This window comes from Bos grunniens, chromosome 6 (genome assembly GCF_055505025.1).
Source record: "Bos grunniens cultivar Pamir isolate PY7600 chromosome 6, Bosgru_T2T1.0, whole genome shotgun sequence".
NCBI classification, from domain to species: domain Eukaryota; kingdom Metazoa; phylum Chordata; class Mammalia; order Artiodactyla; family Bovidae; genus Bos; species Bos grunniens.
The window spans coordinates 64,291,987-64,314,957 of record NC_141170.1 but is presented as its reverse complement, the minus strand read 5'-3'; the positions used below and the strand labels follow the sequence as shown (position 1 = coordinate 64,314,957).

General features: G+C 36.2%; 1 long non-coding RNA gene across 1 annotated transcript in view; it reads right to left on the bottom strand.

Annotated features, from left to right (window-relative positions):
- The window catches only part of LOC147370835 (uncharacterized), a 133,044-nt gene that overhangs the window by 67,745 nt on the left and 42,328 nt on the right, over positions 1-22,971 (bottom strand). The gene's annotated exons all lie outside the window — the stretch shown is intronic.

Below are 22,971 nucleotides of genomic sequence, written 5' to 3'. Positions count from 1 at the left end.
GTAGAGCCTGAAGTCAGGCAGGTTGGTTCTTCCAGTTCCATTCTTCTTTCTCAAAACCACTATGAGGTACCATTTCATGCCAGTCAGAATGGCTGCGATCCAAAAGTCTACAAGCAATAAATGCTGGAGAGGGTGTGGAGAAAAGGGAACTCTCTTACACTGTTGGTGGGAATGCAAACTAGTACAGCCACTATGGAGAACAGTGTGGAGAGTCCTTAAAAAACTGGAAATAGAACTGCCTTATGATCCAGCAATCCCACTGCTGGGCATACACACTGAGGAAACCAGAAGGGAAAGAGACACGTGTACCCCAATGTTCATCGCAGCACTGTTTATAATAGCCAGGACATGGAAGCAACCTAGATGTCCATCAGCAGATGAATGGATAAGAAAGCAGTGGTACATATACTCAATGGAGTATTACTCAGCCACTAAAAAGAATACATTTGAATCAGTTCTAATGAGGTGGATGAAACTGGAGCCTATTATACAGAGTGAAGTAAGCCAGAAAGGAAAACACCAATACAGTATACTAACGCATATATATGGAGAAGGAAGTGGCAACCCACTCCAGTGTTCTTGCCTGAAGAATCCCAGAGATGGGGAGCCTGGTGGGCTGCCATCTATGGGGTTGCACAGAGTCATATACATAAAATATATATACACAAAAACATGATTACTATGTGATAGTCTTTTCAGCTGATATTTCAAATCTTTTAGCAGAAAATGAAAACTGAAATTAAATTACAAATTAAGTTGCCTACTCTTCAACTTTAATTAGGTGGTTTTCTTTTCAATTAATCTACTTAAACTCTTTTACATGGGTATTAACAATTAAAATAATGCATTCATGATTAGTTTTCTTCAACTTCTATAGGGCCTGCATTATCACATGCTATTTCCTTTATCTAGCATTAACAAGTATAATCCATTAATATTCTTACCTAAGCCATAAATAAACCAGAATTTTTTAAATATCTAAAGCTTCTGCTGCTACTAAGTTGCTTCAGTAGTGTCAGACTCTGTGCGACCCCATAGACAGCAGCCCACCAGGCTCTGCCATCCCTGGGATTCTCCAGGCAAGAACACTGGAGTGGGTTGAAATATCTAAAGAAATCTTATAAATATGTAGTATGTGCAGAAAAAGTATGTTTATTAATTACAGAATTTTCATTGTATATTTATTCTTCTATGTATAAAACAATCAGAAAATAACTAACATTTGATGAATGTCATTATGTCTATATCCCAAAACATCTCATTATTATGAATCCTGAATTCTGACTTTAATACTTATTATATATAAAATCACACTCTTCCATAAGATAGAGACTGCAAGTGTCATTGAATTGAAAGTCCATGGAACTTTTTCTGCTATTGATCAAGGTAGAACATTGTTGGCTGGTGGACATGTTTTTCACATACTGGGATACAGGAAGTACATGGCAGTGATCCCTGAGAAAAGATCAAAAAGTAAGTCAGGGTCTACCAGTGTTTCAACTTACTATATGGAGAAATTCTGTAGGGTAAGATCAAAGATGGAAAACCCAAATAGATTCTGTTAGTCTCCATGAATTGAAGAGAGAAATGCTGAAGATTCAGATTGGCCAAGCTGCTACAATTTTCAGGAGAGATGACAGGATAGGAGAACACTGCACTAAGAGGAGGGTGATGCAGACAGATGATGCTGAGAGGAGCTACAGAAGATTCCACTGGTCTTCAGCTGAGAACTGATCACCATCAACCTGGTGATCTACAATGGAACTATAAATGATAGAAAGTGAGCCACCAAAAAAAAAGCATATAGAATATGCACAAGTGCTCACAGAAAGCTAAAAATAATGTCTGTGTTAATCAGAGATCAAATTGCCAACATCCACTGGATCATCAAAAAAGCAAGACAATTCCAGAAAAACATCTATTTCTGCTTTATTTACTATGCCAAAGCCTTTGACTGTGTGGATCACAATAAACAGTGGAAATTCTGAAAGAGATGGGAATACCAGACCACCTGACCTGCCGCCTGAGAAACCTATATGCAGGTCAGGAAGCAAGAATTAGAACTGGACATGGAACAACAGACTGGTTCCAAATAAGAAAAGGAGTACGTCAAGGCTGTATATCGTCACTCTGTTTATTTAACTTATACACAGAGTACATCATGAGAAACACTGGGCTGGAAGAAGCACAAGCTAGAATCAAGATTGCCAGGAGAAATATCAATAACCTCAGATATGCAGATGACACCACCCATATGGTAGAAAGTGAAGAAGAACTAAAGAGCCTCTTGATGAAAGTGAAAGAGGAAAGTGGAAAAGTTGGCTTAAAGCTTAACATTCAGAAAACTAAGATCATAGCATCTGGTCCCATCACTTCATAGCAAATAGATGAGGAAACAGTGGAAACAGTGGCTGGCTTTATTTTGGGGGGCTCCAAAGTCACTGCAGATGGTGATCGCAGCCATGAAATTAAAAGACACTTACTCCTTGGGAGGAAAGTTATGACCAACCTAGACAGCATATTAAAAAGCAAAGACATAAGATTGTTCCATACATCAGTGTCTCTTCTGCTGTCTCGTACACAGGGTTATTGTTATCATCTTTCTAAATTCCATATATATGCGTTAGTATACTGTATTGGTGTTTTTCCTTCTGGCTTACTTCACTCTGTATAATAGGCTCCAGTTTCAATCTTATGGACTCTGTGGGAGAGGGAGAGGGTGGGAAGATTTGGGAGAATGGCATTGAAACATGTAAAATATCGTGTATGAAACGAGAAACCAGTCCAGGTTCAATGCACGATACTGGATGCTTGGGGCTAGTGCACGGGGACGACCCAGAGGGATGGTATGGGGAGGGAGGAGGGAGGAGGGTTCAGGATGGGGAGCACATGTATAACTGTGATGGATTCATTTTGATATTTGGCAAAACAAATACAATTATGTAAAGTTTAAAAATAAAATAAAATTTAAAAAAAATTAAAAATAAATAAAAATAAAAAGCAAAGACATTACTTTGTCAACAAAGTTCTGTCTAGTCTAGGCTATGCTTTTTCCAGTAGTCATGCATGGATATGAGAGTTAGACTATAAAGAAAGCTGAGCACTGAAGAATTGATTCTTTTGAACTGTGGGTGTTGGAGAAGACTCTTGAGAGTCCCTTGGACTGCAAGGGGATTCAACCAGTCCATCTTAAAGGAGATCAGCCCTGGGTGTTCATTGGAAGGACTGATGTTGAAGCTGAAACTCCAAGACTTTAGCCACTTGATGTGAAAATCTATTATAACTATATTATCTGCTCTAGTTTAAAGAAGAAACAAATAATAAAATGTCTTACTTTTTATATTCCAACCTAGATACATAATTAGGTCCCCTTTGTCCCTTGGAGAAACTTCAATCCCTGCTTCTTTCAACGGCTGTGAAATTTGAAATCCACCAGTCCCTGAGACTTTTTCACATAACTAAAGGTTGATTTTTCTTCTGCCTTTTTCCCGCCGAGTTTGGCCATATAGTACCATAAATGGCCCAGATGTTCAAATCCATTCCCTTGAATGGCTGGCAAACACTATCCTTAATCCAAGATTTTTAGAAATTTAGCAAAAATTTTGAAGATTTGTAAGGTAACCAAAGGGACATGTGGAAGACTTTGTGACCTTCTGACATCTCCAAAGTCTCAGTTCTGCTTTATCTTCTAACTTCCTTCCTCTATTCTTTCTAGAACGACCTTGGCAGCTCCAAATTCTATGTCTGCTTTTCCCACATGTTCCCCCAGATACATACTCACACTCATCAAAAAACTCAGCAAAATAATAACAATAAAGGGCCTTTGCAGTATGGATATAGTCATTTGTCTCTTCTCTGCTCTCAAAGTAATTATGCATGTGCCTTACAAAAGCTCCAATACTTTGACCACCTGATGCAAAGAGCCTACTCATTGGAAAAGACCCTGATTCTGGGAAAGATTAAAGACAAAAGAAGAGGGTGACAGAGGATGAGATGGTTAGATAGCATCATTAACTCAGTGGACATGAATTTAAGGAAACTCCAGGAGACAGTGAAGGACAGGGGAGCCTCATGTGCTACATACAATCCATGGGGTCTCAGAGTCAGGATGCAACTTAGTGACTGAAAAACAACTCAGAAAAATCAACAACCCCTTAAATTCATTAATTATCTCAGTCAAGTTTTAATAGTTTGCCTTTTCAGATGATTTTACATAAATATTCCACTACACATATGTACATCTATTCTGATTTTGCATTTAAACTTTTAATAATGATCCCTTATTATTAAATGTATTTGGGGAGATTAATTGTATAGGTTCCAGAATACTTCATCAGGGATTTTGTAACACAATCTTAAAGCATATATATCTGGAATCATGTTTCAGGAGCTGTGTGCTCAAATATTAAAGTATTTTTCAAGGAAAAATTACAGTTATCCTCCAAAGAAAATTATCCTCATATAATCATTAACACAACTGCAATTTTTGACAAGCCAGGCACCATGCTGTTCTCTTATTTCATTATCTAATTTAATATTTACAGTACTATTGTGGGTGGTCTGTATTATATTCATTTCATGCATGATGGATCTAAGGCTCATGGCTATTAAAGCAAAATGCCTAAAACATAATCAGTTTCAAATTTGTCTTCCTGACACAAAATCCCATAATAATATTGTGTTTATTGTTTCCCCCAACATGGTACTACTGATGCGTGTATGTGCATTTTAGGCATTTGTTAGCTTTATTTTTACCTTAGGGGATATTACATTTACCTAATCAGTTATATAAATATCAAGTATGGTGAGTGTTTATTCAAATGTCCACAACTTTAGACAGAATTATATTATCAGTTTAATCTTTTTCTTGGATCATTACCAGCAGTCTCAACAAAGTCTTAACTAAGCCAAATGATGTTACAGACACTGGATATCTTTGGCAAAACAAATGGCTTACTTAATTAGTAAATGGATGTGAGAAAACTGTTTCTTTGGCAAATATAACAGGAGTTCAAAAGCTGTGAACTGACCGGACATATTGCAGAGTTACATTGTTACTGCACATAAAAAAATGAGTTTAGTTCAGTTGGCAAAAAATTCTGTTAATCTTATGTACATATACCACCATCTTCCATCTGAAAACAAAATTAAAATACTGTAAATCATTCAAATCTCTATTCCTTCTTAAAGTTGAATATCTTACATAATTTTTAATGATTCATTTTTATCTTCTATTCAAATCTACAAAGATAAGCAAATTTTCCCCACAGCATAATTTTATTTTTCAACTTGAATAACTCAGACATATTTTTTATCCTTGAAATAAATAAAAAAAATTTATTTGATCTTATGTAATGAGGGCTCATCAATACTTTTAACTCAATTTGTCTTTTATAATTGAATTTTTTTATTCAATTGAATTTCTATTATTCCTGAGTAAGATACATTTTTCACAGAGAAATCTATTCTCATTTCAAACACTTTAGTGTTTCTTTTTTTTAATAAGGGAAAATTTCAGGTTTTTCCTCCATGTAATTAAATAGTTTCTATTATATTTATTGGACAGTGAGCATAATAATTTTTACAGCAAAACATTTTTAGCATACTACTTTTCCTCTGTTTTATTTAGCTTCTATCTAAACACATACAATATGCATACACACACTATTTGGGAACTGTTTATGTCCTACTCTCAGATATAAATAAAGGCTAAATTACATGTAAATAGCATGCATTAATTTCTGTAAGCCAAATACAGTGTCCTACTCACATCACACAGTTCTGTTGACAGCTAAAATAGTGGTTAACTTAAAAATCTGCATTTCCTGGAATGCCTAGCTATTAGAGTGTTGTTTTAGATTTAGGATTTATTTGTTTGCTTGTTTGTGTGCTTATTTTATTTATTTATTTTGCTTTATTTAGTGAGTTATTTTTTTCCTTTTGATTGGCATATATTCCTGTGTATAATGGAAACACACCGTTGCTTCAAGATATAATGTGCCCCTACCAAGAGCAGTTTCTATGTGACAATCCAGCACTTTTTTTTTAATATAAATTTATTTATTTTAATTGGAGGTTAGTGACTTTACAATATTGTATTGGTTTTGCCATACACTTCAAAAAAAATGCTATCTTTTGAGTTAGAAATTAGAATTTCTTTGTATACTGGGAATATGTTCTGATTAAAATAAAAATAACAAGAGCTATGTTACTTATTTGTTTCTTTAAACCCAGCTTTAAACCCAGGTTGGTGACTACAGGATTGAAGGGCAATAAGTATTACAATATTCTGCTTTCTTTCTGAGCAGCAGATCTCCTCTGTTTTCTGAAAAAGCTACTAATTATTTTTATTAATTTTATTAATGATTGTATTCTTAACCTAACTAGTTAATCTTTTGTTCAGGGGACATTTCTCAATATTCTGAAAAAAAGGAGCTTTGTCTCTTTTCTCTTTTTCAATAAGTGAGCCATTTCTTAAGAGTAACCTGAGAAGTGGGCTTCCAGGCTAGTCCTCATTTGGCTCAAATAAAATTCCTTTCTATTCTTTTTATTATATTTTTATTGACTATTTTCACTGATAGTACTAAAGTTGAGCCACTATTATAAAAGATTATGTTACAAGAATGCAATATGTTAGAATTATGTTTTTGTTTCCTTAAAAAAATAAAAGAATATACTAGACTAGAAATTGTTTCAAACAGTACAAAGTAGTAATTAAAATTATATCTAAAAGAAAACAAAGAACAAACTTTTTTTTTTATAAATCTTTCAATTTCATAGATATAAAGATAATCTGCCTTTGGGAACTTTATTTAGAGTTAGTAGAAGAAAATCAGGAAAGATAAAACTTACAGCGATAAGTCTGAACTAAAATATTTAATATTTAAAAAGTTGAATTAAGAGTTTCAATAGTAATAAAGTAAATATTAGACAAAAATGAGACCAAAACAATCTGATCTACTTGAAAAACAGTGAACACACCCCTAGCTAAGCCTTTGAAAAAAAAAGTTTAAACATAAATCAAACAGAAATATTAGTAAATATTATGATGAAAAGAACAGATTTGTGATGGCTATAAAAAGGAGATTTACAAATCATTAAGAAAAACACAAATCTCATAGCAAATAGATAAAACATATATAAATGGATAGGTCCCAGAACAGAACCCAAATGAACAAAATAACATGTACAAAAATGTTTAACATTTTTAGTAATCAGAGAAATGCAAATTAAAGTAAAACCAGGATATCACTTTATACTCATCAGACTGGCAAACATGTAATAGACAACAATTTATTTGTGCCAGGGATCTGAAAAATAAAAAAGTCTATGTTTACATACCATGTCAGAAATATGAATCATTACATAATTTTGTGAAAGCAACTTGATAACCTCTATTACAATTAGGTGTATTTGCATACATTATATATCAGTCAATCCCATAATGCTATAAATAACACATACATTTACATATATGAAGATATTGTATTTACTGTGACCTCTTTATAATAGTAAAAAGATATGTTGATTATAAACTTGGATAAAAAATAATGGAACATATAAACTGGTGGATATTATGCAGTCATGAACAATAATTAATTAGAGGATCAGATCAAATTAACACAGTGAAACATCTGTGAAGTTAAAAACTAAGAACTGGGTGCTACATAGTAGACAGAAATATCTGTTTCCTCAACAGATGAAGATGACTATTCAAATATTTTACTTCTGCAGATTCATGATTTGCTTTGCATAGTAAAGTAAGACAAAGCCCAGAAACAACACTTACAGACAGTTCTCATAAGGAAAGAAAGTGAAGTCGCTTAGTCATGTCTGACTCTTTGCGACCCCATAGACTGTAGCCTACCAGGCTCCTCTGTCCATGGGATTTTCCAGGCAAGAATCCTGGAGTGTGTTACCATTTCCTTTTCCAGGAGATCTTCCCGATCCTGCATTTTAGACAAACGCTTTACCGTCTCAGCCACCAGGGAAGTCTCTCATAGGAAGGGAGTTTAAAAACTGGCCTAGAAAAGGCAGTGGCACCCCACTCCAGTACTCTTGCCTGGAAAATCCCATGGATGGAAGAGCCTGGTGGGCTGCAGTCCATGGGGTCGCTAAGAGTCGGACACGACTGAGCCACTTCACTTTCACTTTTTCACTTTCATGCATTGTGAGAAGGAAATGGCAACCCACTCCAGTGTTCTTGCCTGGAGAATCCCAGGGATGGGGGAGCCTGGTGGGCTGACGTCTATGGGATCACACAGAGTCGGACATGACTGAAGTGACTTAGCAGCAGCAGCAACACATCACAGAAACATTATCAAGAAAAGGATATTTCAAAATATCAGCATTTTGATTAACTGCTTTTATGACACAACAACAAACAATAATGGAAGGTCCCACATCCTTCAGCTAAAATTAATTCAAGCATAGTGACTTTCTTCTTTGCTATTAGCCTTATAACTCTCAAGTTTTCTAACAGGTGTGAACTTAAATATGAGCACAGAGGGTTTACAAGTATTATCTAGCTTCTGACAAAGCAGCAAAGAAATGGTAGGGAACACATTTCATGTTTTACTAAAAGTTGTACTTATACAATGTCTATAAAAGCTAAATAAAGTTTCTCATTTTAAAACTTTTTCTCAAAGATATATCTAATAGATATATCTAAAGATAACACGAACCCAATTACTAAAATTGGAAGCAGATTTCCCCTTCACAGTGTTGGTAAGAATGACATAGAAATATTAAAGATAAGTAACAGACAAACCCTCCTCCCCCAAAAAATAGAGAAAAATAATAAAATAAAAAATATTCTTTTTTCTCCAGTGAAACAATAAAAGAAATTTGGAATGAAATAATTTTTAACACATTTTTTGGTTAAAATCCTTTTTTTTTTTTTTTTTAGTTTATAAAACTTATTGCTGTCAAAGTTAAGGGCAAAAATTGGTACCATCTTTTGGAGGAAATATTGGCAGTATATTTAAATGTTTAATGTCATTAACCATCAATTTTATTGCAAAGAATTTAGCCTAAGGCAATAATAAATAACATAAGCCAAGATATACTTGATGAGCAAAGATGTTCATGACTTTATAATTGATTTATAATAAAAAATTTTAATAAAATATGGAAATTCAATATTATGATTTATCTATAAAATATTAAAAATCATTTCAAAATTATAATGATGGATAAAATTAATAAGTAATGCTAAATTCAGATAACTACTTAAATTCATGTGTGCATGTATAGAATAATACTGGAAAAGATGTATAAATTTATGGTTGCATTCAACTGAAGGTAATTTCTTTCTATTGCTTTAATATTTTAAAAATCTATTCCAAAGAATACATATAACTTTTGAAATATGAAAGCATTATTTGTGAAAAATGAAGATTCAGATTGGGCGTCTCAATTCAAAATTCCCAACATCAAAAGGCTATTTCATGTGATTTTATTTTCAGTGATGTCTCTTTACTGATGTTTAAAGTGGCTGTGCCTAGCATTTCCCTACTTTGATAAGCTTTTCCTTTTAGACCAGTTGAGGTACAGTGAATAATTTCTTTCAGCTTATCTCACATTAAAGTGTGAGGTTTCCTTGTGGGATTTAAAAGCCCCAAAACTTTATAAACATAAGAATTACTTCCACATTAAAGGACTAAACACAGCAGGATAGTACTGCAGGCCCAGGGAATGACTTAGTCATTGAATTGAAATGGAATACTCCCCCCCAGGTGATTTAGAAAATGTCATAATCTTTTCAGTATGATGAACTGAACAGGCTTAGGGAGATCAAGGTAAAAGCCAGTTTGGAGGCTAAAAGGTGCAATCATCACAATTTGAACTTTTAATCTGAAAGACCTTCAATTTCCTCTCCCATTGGCGCTCACCGGATAGCTTAACTATAGGATTCACCTAATTCTAGCTCAACTATTTGAAGGTACTTTAAAAGCATCTATACAGCATATGGGATCATTCAAGAAGCTGAGAGATTTGGGCATTCAAATCTCCCAATGCTAGCATCACAGATTGTAACTTCTAACTACCTTCATGCTTCAAATATAAGGACAGGCTCCCTTAAGATGATTGCCAATAAAGACATAAATGTCAAAATCTGTTAGAAACTTCTAGGACTGCTGTAATTGATGGGATGCAGATAAGGCCGAGTAGATGGATGTGAGATTTGTGGTCTTTTGGATGACAGTGTTCAACTGCTATAACTGTGACCCACGATTCTTTAATTGGAACCAAAAACTTAGCAAGTCAAATGAAATAGTGAAAAATAGCAGCCTTTCAGGGGACACAGATTAAGGATCGATGTGCAAATTGCAGAAAAATACAGAAGGGCTACAGTGACTGACAGGTAGGTTCCTCTTTAAACAATGGGTAAAAGAGCCCCCTCCAAAGCACAGAGCCTGCATACAAAGACATAAAGGGATTTTACCAAACTGTCAGGAAAATGGAGCATCAGGCACATTGTTCAACTCGGGAAAACTAGCAAAAGTACATCCATCTAGTTACAATAAAAGTTCTGCTTCAAAATTAGGAGACTGTGCCAATGACAGACGGGATATTGGAAAATTCCATTTGAACAAAAGGATACAAGAATTCTAGGATTATAGGAAATATATACGTCCCAAACAAAAATGACAAAATATCATTTTATAAGTTCCCATGCAAATCAATTTGAAGTTTTAGATATTTTTAAGGAATGAGGGTATGGAATCTATTCATGCAATTCTATTTAAGAACACATACACTACTATTTCTAACAATGGATCCATACAAATCAGACCTGATGTTAAATACCACTACCTTAAAAGTGTTAATGTGTTTAATCCTTGCTACAAACTTGTAGGTATCATTGATTCTTTCTTCCTTTTACAAATCAGCAACAAAGACAAAGAGATATTAAGTACCTGGTTTGACGTCATGCAGATAGTAAGTGGGAGAGTCAGGAGTTAAGCTTCAGTTCAGTTCACTTCAGTTCAATCACTCAGTCATGTCCGACTCTTTGCGACCCCATGAATTGCAGCACGCCAGGCCTCCCTGCCCATCACCAACTCCCGGAGTTCACTCAGACTCACATCCATCGAGTCAGTGATGCCATCCAGCCATCTCATCCTCTGTCGTCCCCTTCTCCTCCTGCCCCCAATCCCTCCCAGCATCAGAGTCTTTTCCAATGAGTCAACTCTTCACATGAGGTGGCCAAAGTACTGGAGTCTCAGCTTTAGCATCATTCCTTCCAAAGAAATCCCAAGGCTGATCTCCTTCAGAATGGACTGGTTGGATCTCCTTGCTTAAGGCAGTGTTATTTCACTGTCCACATGTTAAACAACACACTAGCATCCACCTCCGAGGAGACATAAAAGCCTGTCTTCATTTTACCAGAATCAGTATCTAGCATCATCACATCTTGCCTATGAGAAAGGAAACTGAATTATTGATAACCTGATGGACTCCAGATTTCATACTGTTTGGGACATGTAGATGTCATTATCTTTGATAATATTCACTTACTATATTATTAAATCTTTTTTGGGGTATTAGTTCTAAAAGGTCTTGTAGGTCTTCATAGAACCATTCAACTTCAGCTTCTTCAGTGCTACTGGTTGGGGCATAGACTTGGATTACTGTGATATTGAATGGTTTGCCTTGGAAACTAATGGAGATCAGTCTGTCATTTGTTCCAAATAGGAAAAGGAGTACGTCAAGGCTGTGTATTGTCACCCTGCTTATTTAACTTATATGCAGAGTACATCATGAGAAATGCTGGGCTGGAGTAAGCACAAGCTGGAATCAAGATTGCCAGGAGAAATATCAATAACCTCAGATATGCAGATGACACTACCCTTATGGCAGAAAGTGAAGAGGAACTCAAAAGCCTCTTGATGAAGGTGAAAGAGGAGAGTGAAAAAGTTGGCTTAAAACTCAACATTCAGAAAACGAAGATCATGACATCTGGCCCAATCACTTCATGGGAAATAGATGGGGAAGCAGTGGAAACAGTGTCAGACTTTATTTTTTTGGGCTCCAAAATAACTGCAGATGGTGACTGCAGCCATGAAATTTAAAGATGTGTATACCTTGGAAGGAAAGTTATGACCAACCTAGATAGCATATTGAAAAGCAGAGACATTACTTTGCCAACAAAGGTTCATCTAGTCAAGGCTATAGTTTTTCCTGTGGTCATGTATGGATGTGAGAGTTGGACTGTGAAGAAGGCTGAGCACCGAAAAATTGATGCTTTTGAACTGTGGTGTTGGAGAAGACTCTTGAGAGTCCCTTGGACTGCAAGGAGATCCAACCAGTCCATTCTGAAGGAGATCAGCCCTGGGATTTCTTTGGAAGGAATGATGCTAAAGCTGAAACTCCAGTACTTTGGCCGCCTCATGCGAAGAGTTGACTCATTGGAAAAGACTCTGATGCTGGGAGGGATTGGGGGCAGGAGGAGAAGGGGACGACAGAGGATGAGATGGCTGGATGGCATCACTGACTCAATGGATGTGAGTCTGAGTGAACTCCGGGAGTTGGTGATGGACAGGGAGGCCTGGCATGCTACAATTCATGGGGTCGCAAAGAGTCGGACACAACTGAGCGACTGAACTGAACTGAACTGATATCATTAAATTGTATATCTATGCACAGGGTAGCACATGCAGACACACACACACACACACACACACACACACACACAGAGTCATTACTCATTCTTTAGTTGTTCTTAGATTGGAGTGCATAAGAAATACATGGGAGGCTTTTTCTATAAACACAGCTTGATCTTATTATTCTAAAGAAATTTGATTCAGCATACATGAGGTGGATCTAAGAATTTTCATTTCCAACAAATTTCCAGATAATGGCAATGCTGCAGGTCTACAGATCTCACTGACCAGAATTCTAGCAGAAAACTCTCCAAAGATATTTATGACTTCTTTCAGTTCTGATTTTCCATGGCTGTTTACTCTTAGTATCTGAAATTGCCCCCTTTACATTTCTTCAAAAGTCACTGAAATCAGGTAGAAGCTGCACTCATCCAATAGTATTCCTATTTGTTTCTGTTTATTCTTTTATTTTAGCCAAACAATGAATGAAACAATTAGATTCCAGCATGGCCACCTGAAACTTTTAAACAAGTTTACATCATGAGCTTGTTAAAAGTTCTTGTTATATTTCTAATAACGCTTCACTGATTAACTGCTTTCTAGGTGATACTTTCTTTATACATATATATTATACTATTGGAATATTTTCTAATACGTTTTTCTTGGTCATTTATTTCTGACACATTTTTGGTCTTCATTTTCTTTTACTTATCATAAACTGCTGGAAACAAATGAACTATAAACAGCCAACATGAAAAATAGGCAAAGAGGAAGATGAAATGTAATATTATCTACAACCTATCATAATACTAAATATAAAAAACATACAACAGTCATAATCTTATGCAGGAAGAGACATTATGTATTTGTTGACTTTTAAATTCAATTAAATTTTATTGGAAAAACAAAAAATAAAATGAAAGCTTGAAAACCAACTTATGGAGTCAGAATGAGCAAAGGAACTCAACTCATTTCTAAAAGGCTTCTGAACTCAGATTCTGGAGAAGTACATAGTAGCAACCCAGAAATAATAACAACGGGATTATCAGACACTACATGCTTAAAAATACAACTGTAGGAAAAAAATAAAGGAACTGAAGGAGGTTTTAACAGAAAAAGAACATTTTACAAATTAGATTTATAATAAAAGAACAGAGTTATGTCACATGAAGGAGGATGTCCTGTACTTGATAAACATTATACTACTTCCCATCACCAGGCAGCCAACACCATGGCATAATTTTCACCCAGCAGGCTCAAATAAATTCAACTAAAATAGCAAATAATTAAATTGGAAAACAAGGGAAATTATTAACAAGAAATATAAAAATAACATCATTTAAACATAAAAGTATAATAAACATCATTGGAAAATATATCAATAGAAAAATAAAAGGTTTGGGTAAAAAAAATAGTGGTATCTCTCTAAGGGAAAAATAGAAGCAACCCAAACACTAAGACATTATGAATGTAGTATTTTATACATCTCAGACAGTGAAAGAGTAAAATATTAAAGCATAACAGCAACATTTGACATTTTGATCTTTCCAGGATTTGCAAATATTTCTAGATTGATATTTTAGACATGTTGTTATCCATTAGGTCTGTGAAATAGATATCTTCTTAAGAAATATTTCTATGAAGTATCCAATTCAATGGTCATTTGTAAAATAAAAAGAGAAAATATATGGTTTTCTAAATCACTTGAGATATACAGTCAATTCTCCTTATTCAGAGTTGGTTTTTAAGAATCTGAATACTCACAAAAATGTATTTGTAACCTCAAAATCAATGTTCACAATATTTTCAGTCATCTGTGGAAATGACACAGGGCTGCAAAAAAATGTGAATTCCCTACACTGCACTTTCCAGCTGAGGTGGTTCTTGTAACAGTATTCATTCTGTAAACAAGTCTTCTTTTTGCAGTCTATTTAGTACCACTTAACACACTTGTGTGCTTTAATGGGCATTTTATTTCTTAAAAATGCCCACAAGTGTGGTGTTGAAAGGCTGACATAGTGCTTGTAAACACAAAAAGGCTGTGATACACTTTATGGGAAAAATGCATGTTAGACAACTACTTAGGCGTGAGTTATAGTTCTGTAGGCCCTGACTTCAGTGTTAATGAATTAATAATATACACTAAACGAGGTGTTTTTAAGCAGAAACAGACATAAAAGCATGTATTGATCAGTTGTCTAAGTGTTGTAAACAGAGGTTCTGCAGGAACCTAACCCTGAATTTACATGTTTGTTAATACAATAGCCACACAACATGATAACATATAACTACCACTTGACAGAATAACAAGAACTATCTGTAATTTTGTCACTGTCCTCTTTTCTTTCATTGTTTGTTTTCATGTTTACAAAGTTCCTTATTTCATTTTGGTAACTAGATTCTATTTTCTACTTGTGAAAGTCACATCAAGAGCAAACAACTATCAAGAACAAAAAATAATGAAACTTTGTTTATAACAGTTGACCAATTGTATATCAATAAATCTGGCAGAGGCTTAAACACAAGATTTATAATATTGGCTTAGAAACAGAATGACCACTCTACTTAGGAAATCATTAGATCTAGACTAGTATTCTAGCTAAAGATTCTGCACAATACCACATAAAACAGAGGACAGAATACAGCCTGCATCTTGAAAAGTAACATTATAAAAGCACTACAAGGATTTCATCATTTTTTTTCCTGCTTTCTTTTTCTATTTGTTCAGGGAAACCTAAAGAAATGCAGATTGAGAACCATAATTCCTTTTGAAATAATATTTGATATGAGTAGAAACATTGTGTTGCCCAACAGGGATTATCATTTTAATGATAAATTATTGTTCACATGATAGCAAAGTGAAGCCATCAGTTGTTTTAATGGCCCTCACAAAAGTTAAAGTCAGAACTAGTTTTTCTTTCAAAAACCTTATGATAAACTTGGAGCTTTGTGCATTTGAGTTATTGATATGAACATCAGACCCTTTGGGATCTTCTGGGAGTTCTATAATTCGATAACAGAAAACCAAAACTCCAAGGAGAATTTAGTACTGAATTTGTAAAGATGTATTTTCAGAGGTTTTCTGTCTTTTGCATTTAGTTTCCAGTCTTGTCTAGGGCTTTAGAAAAGACATTAAGTAAGGTTTTTAAATGGCTCTTGAGCATATCTCCTTTATTCAAACAAATAAATGAATGCATTTTGAAAGCCTACTAAGAGAGCCCTTTAAAATACTTCACTGTTTAACAGGAAAAAAAAAAAAAAACAAGATACTTTGCATCTCTGGATGTGTTTTTAAAATAAGACGGTTTCTGTGAAGAATTTCACATTTAAGGAGAGTATTAGCATCCAAGGAGTACATGTTTTTATCACTAATCATTAATGTGACTCAAAATACCTGCAACAGGAAAGAATAACGTGATTTGAAATTGAAAAATCAAAGTCATCTTACAGACAATTTAAAAATGACATGAAGGCCAGAGCAAGTGAAAAAATTCAGAATATTCATAGGGACACTTCTTTCAGGCATTTATCATTTGCTAATATAAGGCTTTGATACAAATTAAATCTCTGAAATTCCATTTCCATTATTTGAACTCCCTCCCCATCCAAGTTTAATATAAAGACAACTAGGCTACTTTTTCCTCTATACTCCCTTCCCTTGAAATGATTCTTTTTCTTTCCTCCCCCTAACTCCAAATTCATCTTTAGCACTTCTACAAGTCCCAATAAGCCAAATATATGTCCTTTAACTTTAGCAGTTTATTTATCTATTTTTTTAACTGAATCCCTTCCTCTGCATCTCTGGATAATCCAATTATATAGTTTTTAGAATTAAGCATAAATCTTCATTAATTAACATTGTGTATTTATTTACCCTTATAGACAGTTTAGAACTCTCTCACCAAGGCTAAGAGGAAAAAGAAAGAATTTAATCTAAAAAAGCAACAAATACATTTTTATAAATAAATTTTTCAAAAATTCAGCTGAGTAGCTAAGACCACATAATTGGCTAAAAGTTTGAAATATGAGATTAAGCAAATGATGGTAAATCTAATTGCTGATGCTATGTAACCACTTACATTGTGAGTGCAGAGGGATACAGGAAAGAAAAAAAGAGATATTAGAACCCAAATAATTTATAGTGAAAATTCCCTAAGAGTAAGAACAATTGTAGCATGAGGCTCTTCAAAAGGACTAGGTGAACTCCAAGAGGAGGAAATGTCCTGGCTGCACCAGGATGTCAGGCTGTGTAGATCACTACACATAATATAATGTTAAATTGTTAACTGCTAAATTAAATCTGTTCCCAGGGAACAGTCAGGGTTTGCTTCAGTTAGTGAGGTGGAATACTGAGAAGGCAAGTGTCACTAATGAGGAAATTCAGAGAAAACCCAAGAAAAGGGATTCTGAAGGTTCAGGTGCTCAGAGAGCAGCGAGGAAAGGAGAGTCAGGGTCAGGTCTTGTATTGCAGGTTAGGAAACTAAGTGATGAGTCAAGACAAACTAAAAGAAAACTGGGGTGGGGGTGGAAGGCACTATTAAAGTATAAATTGGGTTTGAACTTTTATGTATGAAAATTAAAAATATAAATATGTATACAGAAGGGATTCATAAGCATTACTATTAATACCATTGTTACATTCAAATTGTGGTGCTGGAGAAGATGCTTGAGAGTCCCTTAGACAGCAGGGAGATCAAGCCAGCCAATACTAAAGGAAATCAACCTTGAATATTCATTGGAAGGACTATTGCTGAAGCTGAAGCTCCAATACTTCAGCCATCTGACGTGAAGAGCTGCCTCATTGGAAAAGACCCTGATGCTGTGAAAGACTGAAGGAAGAAGGAGAAGAGGAAACAGGATGACATGGTTGCAGGGCATCACTGACTCAATGGACTTGAGTTTGAGCAAACTCTGGGAAGTAGTAAAGAACAAGGAAGCCTGGTGTGCTTTAGTCCATGGGGTTGCAAATAGTCAGACATGATTTCACAACTGAACAAAAGCAACTATTTTGACTGAAGCAATTTTTTAAATGTATGTATCAGATCAGATCAGATCAGTCGCTCAGTCGTGTCCGACTCTTTGCGACCCCATGAATCGCAGCACGCCAGGCCTGAGACTATTAATCTCTTGCTAAAAAATAGTTCATGTAAAATTTGACACAATCACTACATTAGCAAGGAAGCTTAGAACACTGAAGACGTGGCACTTATAAACACTGTATTTCTAGCAAAAAAGAACAGCTCCCATCCCTGCCATTCAAAGCAGGCCAATATTTATTATTAGCTAATGTAATCTGAATGTATTTACATGAATTAATTTTCTTTGTGTAATAAAAATCTTAAGAATCTTTAAATTCCTCTTTCTGACTTTTACACTATTTTGCAAGAAGTAAACTCTTAATCAGTATGAAAATGACTTTGAAAATTATCTTTCAATGAAACCAGCTTAAAATCACTGATAAACCCACATGTTGATGACTTTATGCAAATAGTCAACAGTGATCTTGAAGTTGAACATCAAACTGCCTTGTTCAGTACTAAAATAGTCCTGCTGATGTGCTAAATGACAAATTGAACATGCCTTCATTAAGGTACCTTCATTAGACAATAGCTTGATATTGGTTTGCTTGTTTGATTTCAGTAAGCAGTTCATCTTTTTCTTGCAAAGTTAACCACAGCATGTAATTCCAAAATCATTTATCTATAATAAAATTCCAATAATTCAGCAACAGTAAGCCCTGTAAGAAATCATAAACAACAGAATTTACATAGTACCTAAATGTCATTAGAACTCTTCCTTCTCTGAAACTTGTCATCTGACCATATTGTTTTAGACTCATAGTTTCTCAAAATAACTTTTAATGTGTAACAAAACTTTAGATATCTTTACTAGTCAGTTACTATCTGCTAATTTTTAATTCAAGATGATCTTATAAATCTGGATTATTTGTGGGACAGTAATCAGTGACCAGATTGAAGGTATCACATTACAGATATACAGATGGCAAAGGTTTTCTCAAAAATAAATTTCAAAACTGATGAACAGTCTCTCTACTAAGGAAATGGAAACTGTTTCTGTTCTCAAATAATAATGTCTCATGATGTTTTCTTTCCATAACAATTGCACAATGATTAAAAGAAGAACACTTAAATTTATAAGTTACTAAAGCATTATCCCCAAGGAATAGGAAAAACTGGCACACATATCTAATTTAACATAAAGACTGGAACATAGCCATCCGATATGTATTTTCATTGCTTTTTGTGATCCTGATGCTACTGTCGCTGTTACTAGCATTCATATTTACAAAGGACAAAGAAACCATTATTAGAATCATAAGAATAAGCATGTTCATGAAAGCTTATAATTTTTTATTTTAATTTGCATTATGTAAATAAGAAAACATTAAATTATCCCATCTTGGTGAAGATTTTTAAAACTTCCTGTACTTCTGTGGAAATGAACAGGGATGATTCTTTAATTTTTGAGACTTCATCCAAGTACTGCATTTGGGACTCTTTTGCTGACTATGATGGCTACTCCATTTCTTCTAAGGGATTCTTGCCCACAGCAGTAGATACAATGGTCATCTGAGTTAGATTCACCCATTCTAGTCCATTTTAGTTCACTGATTCCTAAAATGTTGATGTTCACTCTTGCCATCTCCTGTTTGACAACTTCCAATTTGCCTTGATTCATAGACTTCTTATTCCAGTGTTCCTATGCAATATTTCTCTTTACAGAATTGGACTTCACTTCTGTCACCAGTCACATCCACAACTAGGTGTTGTTTTTGCTTTGGCTCTGTCTCTTCATTCTTTCTGGAGTTATTTCTGCACTGATCTCCAGTAGTATATTGGGCACCTAACGACCAGGAGAGTTCATCTTTCAGTGTCCTATCTTTTTGCCTTTTGATACTGTTCATGGGGTTCTCAAGGCAAGAATACTGAAGTGGTTTGCCATTCCCTTCTTCAGTGGACCACATTTTGTCAGAGCTCTCCACCATGACCCATCCTTCTTGGGTGGCCCTACATGGCATGGCTCAATAGTTTCATTGAGTTAGACAAGGCTGTGATCCATGTGATCAGGTTGGTTAGTTTCCTGTGATTGTGGTTTTCAGTCTGTCTGCCCTCTGATGGGCAGCTGTGTGGCGCTGGAGCAGCGGCTGTGAGGCGCTGGATTGGCCATGAGGAGACATCTCATGTTGAAGGTCAGAGAAGCCCTAGCAAGATGGTAGGCACTGGAGCAGTGGCTGCGTAGTGCTGGAGCCACTGCAAAGAGATACCCCACATCCAAGGGCAAAGGAGAAGCCCCAGCAAGATGGGAGAGGAGGTGAATCCGTGTTTAGATCAAACCCCATTCCCACCAGAGACACCCAGAGGGCTCAAACAAACCTTGTATGCACCAGGACCCAGAGACCCTGCAGAGACTGAGACAGAACTGTGTTTGAGCATCTCCTGTGGAGGTACGGGTTAGCAGAGGACTGCCCCAGGGGTAAGGGGCTATAGATGCAACAGACTTGGGTATGGCTGGGTGTGGCAGAATTGGGTACAGCATAAGCCCTCTTAGAGAAGGTCAGCATTAACCCCACCATAGAGCTGCAAGAACTTAACACAGGACTGGGAAATAGACTCTTGGAGGGCACAAACAGAACCTTGTACACACCATGACCCAGGAGAAAGGAGCAGTGATCCAACAAGAGACTGACCCAGCCTTGCCTGGGAGTGTCCAGGAGTCTCCAGCACAGGCATGGGTCAGTGGTGGCCTGATGAAAGGTTGGGGACACTGAGTATAGCAGTGCATGCATGGGACATTTTAAGGAGGTCACCATTATCTTCATTAACTCCACCATAGTTTAGCCACAGGTAAATAACAGGGAGGGAACACAGCTCCACCCATCAAGAGAAATTTGATTGAAGATTTGCTGAGCATGGCCCTGCCCATCAGAACATGACTCAGGTTCCCCCTCAGTCAGTTTCTCCCATCAGGAAACTTCCATAAGGCACTTAACCTTCTCAATCCGAGGGGAGACAGACTGAAAACCACAATCACAGGAAACTAACCAACCTGATCATATGGACCACAGCCTTGTCTAACTCAATGAAACTATGAGCCATACTGTGTAGGGCCACCCAAGAAGGATGGGTCATGGTGGAGAGCTCTGACAAAATGTGGTTCACTGGAGAAGGGAATGGCAAACCACTTCAGTATTCTTGCCTTGAGAACCCCATGAACACTATCAAAAGGTAAAAAGATAGGACACTGAAAGATGAAATCCCCAGGGCAGTAGGTGGCCAAAATGCTACTGGAAATCAGTGGAGAAATAATTCCAGAAAGAATGAAGACATGGAGCCAAAGAAAAAACAACACCCACTTATGGATGTGACTGGTGACAGAAGTAAAGTCCAATGCTGTAAAGAGCAATATTGCATAGGAACCTGGAATGTGAGGTCCATGAATCAAGGCAAATTGGAAGTTGTCAAACAGGAGATGACAAGAGTGAACATCGGCATTTTAGGAATCAGTTAACTAAAATGGACTGGAATAGGTGAATTTAACTCAAGACCATTATATCTACTGCTGTGGACAAGAATCCCTTAGAAGAAATGGAGTAGCCATCATAGTCAACAAAAGAGTCCAAAATGCAGTACTTGGATGCAGTCTAAAAAATGACAGAATGATCTCTGTTCATTTCCAAAACAAACCATTCAATAACACAATACTCCAAGTCTATGCCCCAACCAGTAATGCTGAAGCAGCTGAAGTTGAACGGTTCAATGAAGACCAACAAGACCTTTTAGAATTAACACCCAAAAAAGATGTCCTTTTCATTTCAGGGGAATGGGATGCAAAAGTAGGAAGTCAAGAAACACCTGAAGTAATAAGAAATTTGGCCTTGCAGTTACCGAATGAAGCAGGGAAATGGCTAATAGAGTTTTACAAGAGAATGCACTGCTCATAGCAAACACCTTCTTCCAAGAACAGAAGACTTTACACATAAACAGGACCAGATGGTCAATACCGAAATCAGATTGATTACATTCTTTGCAGTCAAAAATGGAGAATCTCTATACAGTCATCAAAAAACAAGACTGGGAGCTTTCTGTGTCTTAGACCATGAACCCTTATTGCCAAATTCAGACTTAAATTGAAGGAAGTAAGGAAAAGCACTAGACCATTCAGGTATGACCTAAATCAAGTCCATTATGATTATACATTGTAAGTGGCAAGTGAATTCAAGGGATTAGATCTGATAGAGTGCCTGAAGAATTATGGATGGAGGTTTGTGACATTGTACAGGATGCATGGGTCAAGACCATCCCCAAGAAAAAGAAATGTGAAAAAGCAAAATGGCTTTTTCTGAGGAGGCCTTAAAAATAGCTGTGAAAGAAGAGAAGTGAAAAGCAAAGGAGAAAAGGAAAAATATAACCATTTGAACGCAGAGTTCCAAAGAATAGCAAGGAGAGATAAGAAAGCCTTCCTCAGTGATCAGTGCAAAGAAATAGTGGAAAACCTAGAATGGAAAAGACAAGAGATCTCTTCAAGAAAATCAGTGATATCAAAGGAACATTTCATGCAAGTTCCGTTCAGTTCAGTTCAGTTGCTCAGTTGTGTCCAACTCTTTGCAACCCCATGAATCGCAGCACACCAGTCCTCCCTGTCCATTACCAACCCCCGGAGTTCACTCAGACTCACGTCCATGGAGTCAGTGATGCCATCCAGCCATCTCATTTCTGTTGTCCCCTTCTCCTCCTGCCCCCAATCCCTCCTAGCATCAGAGTCTTTTTCAATGAGTCAACTCTTCGCATGAGGTGGCCAAAGTACTGGAGTTTCAGCTTTAGCATCATTCCTTCCCAAGAACACCCAGGGCTGATCTCCTTCAGAATGGACTGATTGGATCTCCTTGCAGTCCAAGGGACTCTCAAGAGTCTTCTCCAACACCACAGTTCAAAAGCATCAATTCTCCAGTGCTCAGCCTTCTTCACAGTCCAACTCTCACATCCATACATGACCACAGGAAAAACCATAGCCTTGACTAGATGAACCTTTGTTGGCAAAGTAAGGTCTCTGCTTTTGAATATGCTATCTAGGTTGGTCATAACTTTCCTTTCAAGGAGTAAGCGTCTTGGCACAAAAAAGGACAGAAATGGTATGGACCTAACAGAAGCAGAAGATATTAAGAAGAGGTGGCAAGAATACACAGAAGAACTATACAAAAAAGATCTTCATGTCTCAGATAGTCATGATGGTGTGACACTCACCTAGAGCCAGACATCCTGGAATGTGAAGTCAAGTGAGCCTTAGGAAACATCACTTTGAATAAAGACAGTGGAGGTGATGGAATTCCTGTTGAGCTGTTTCA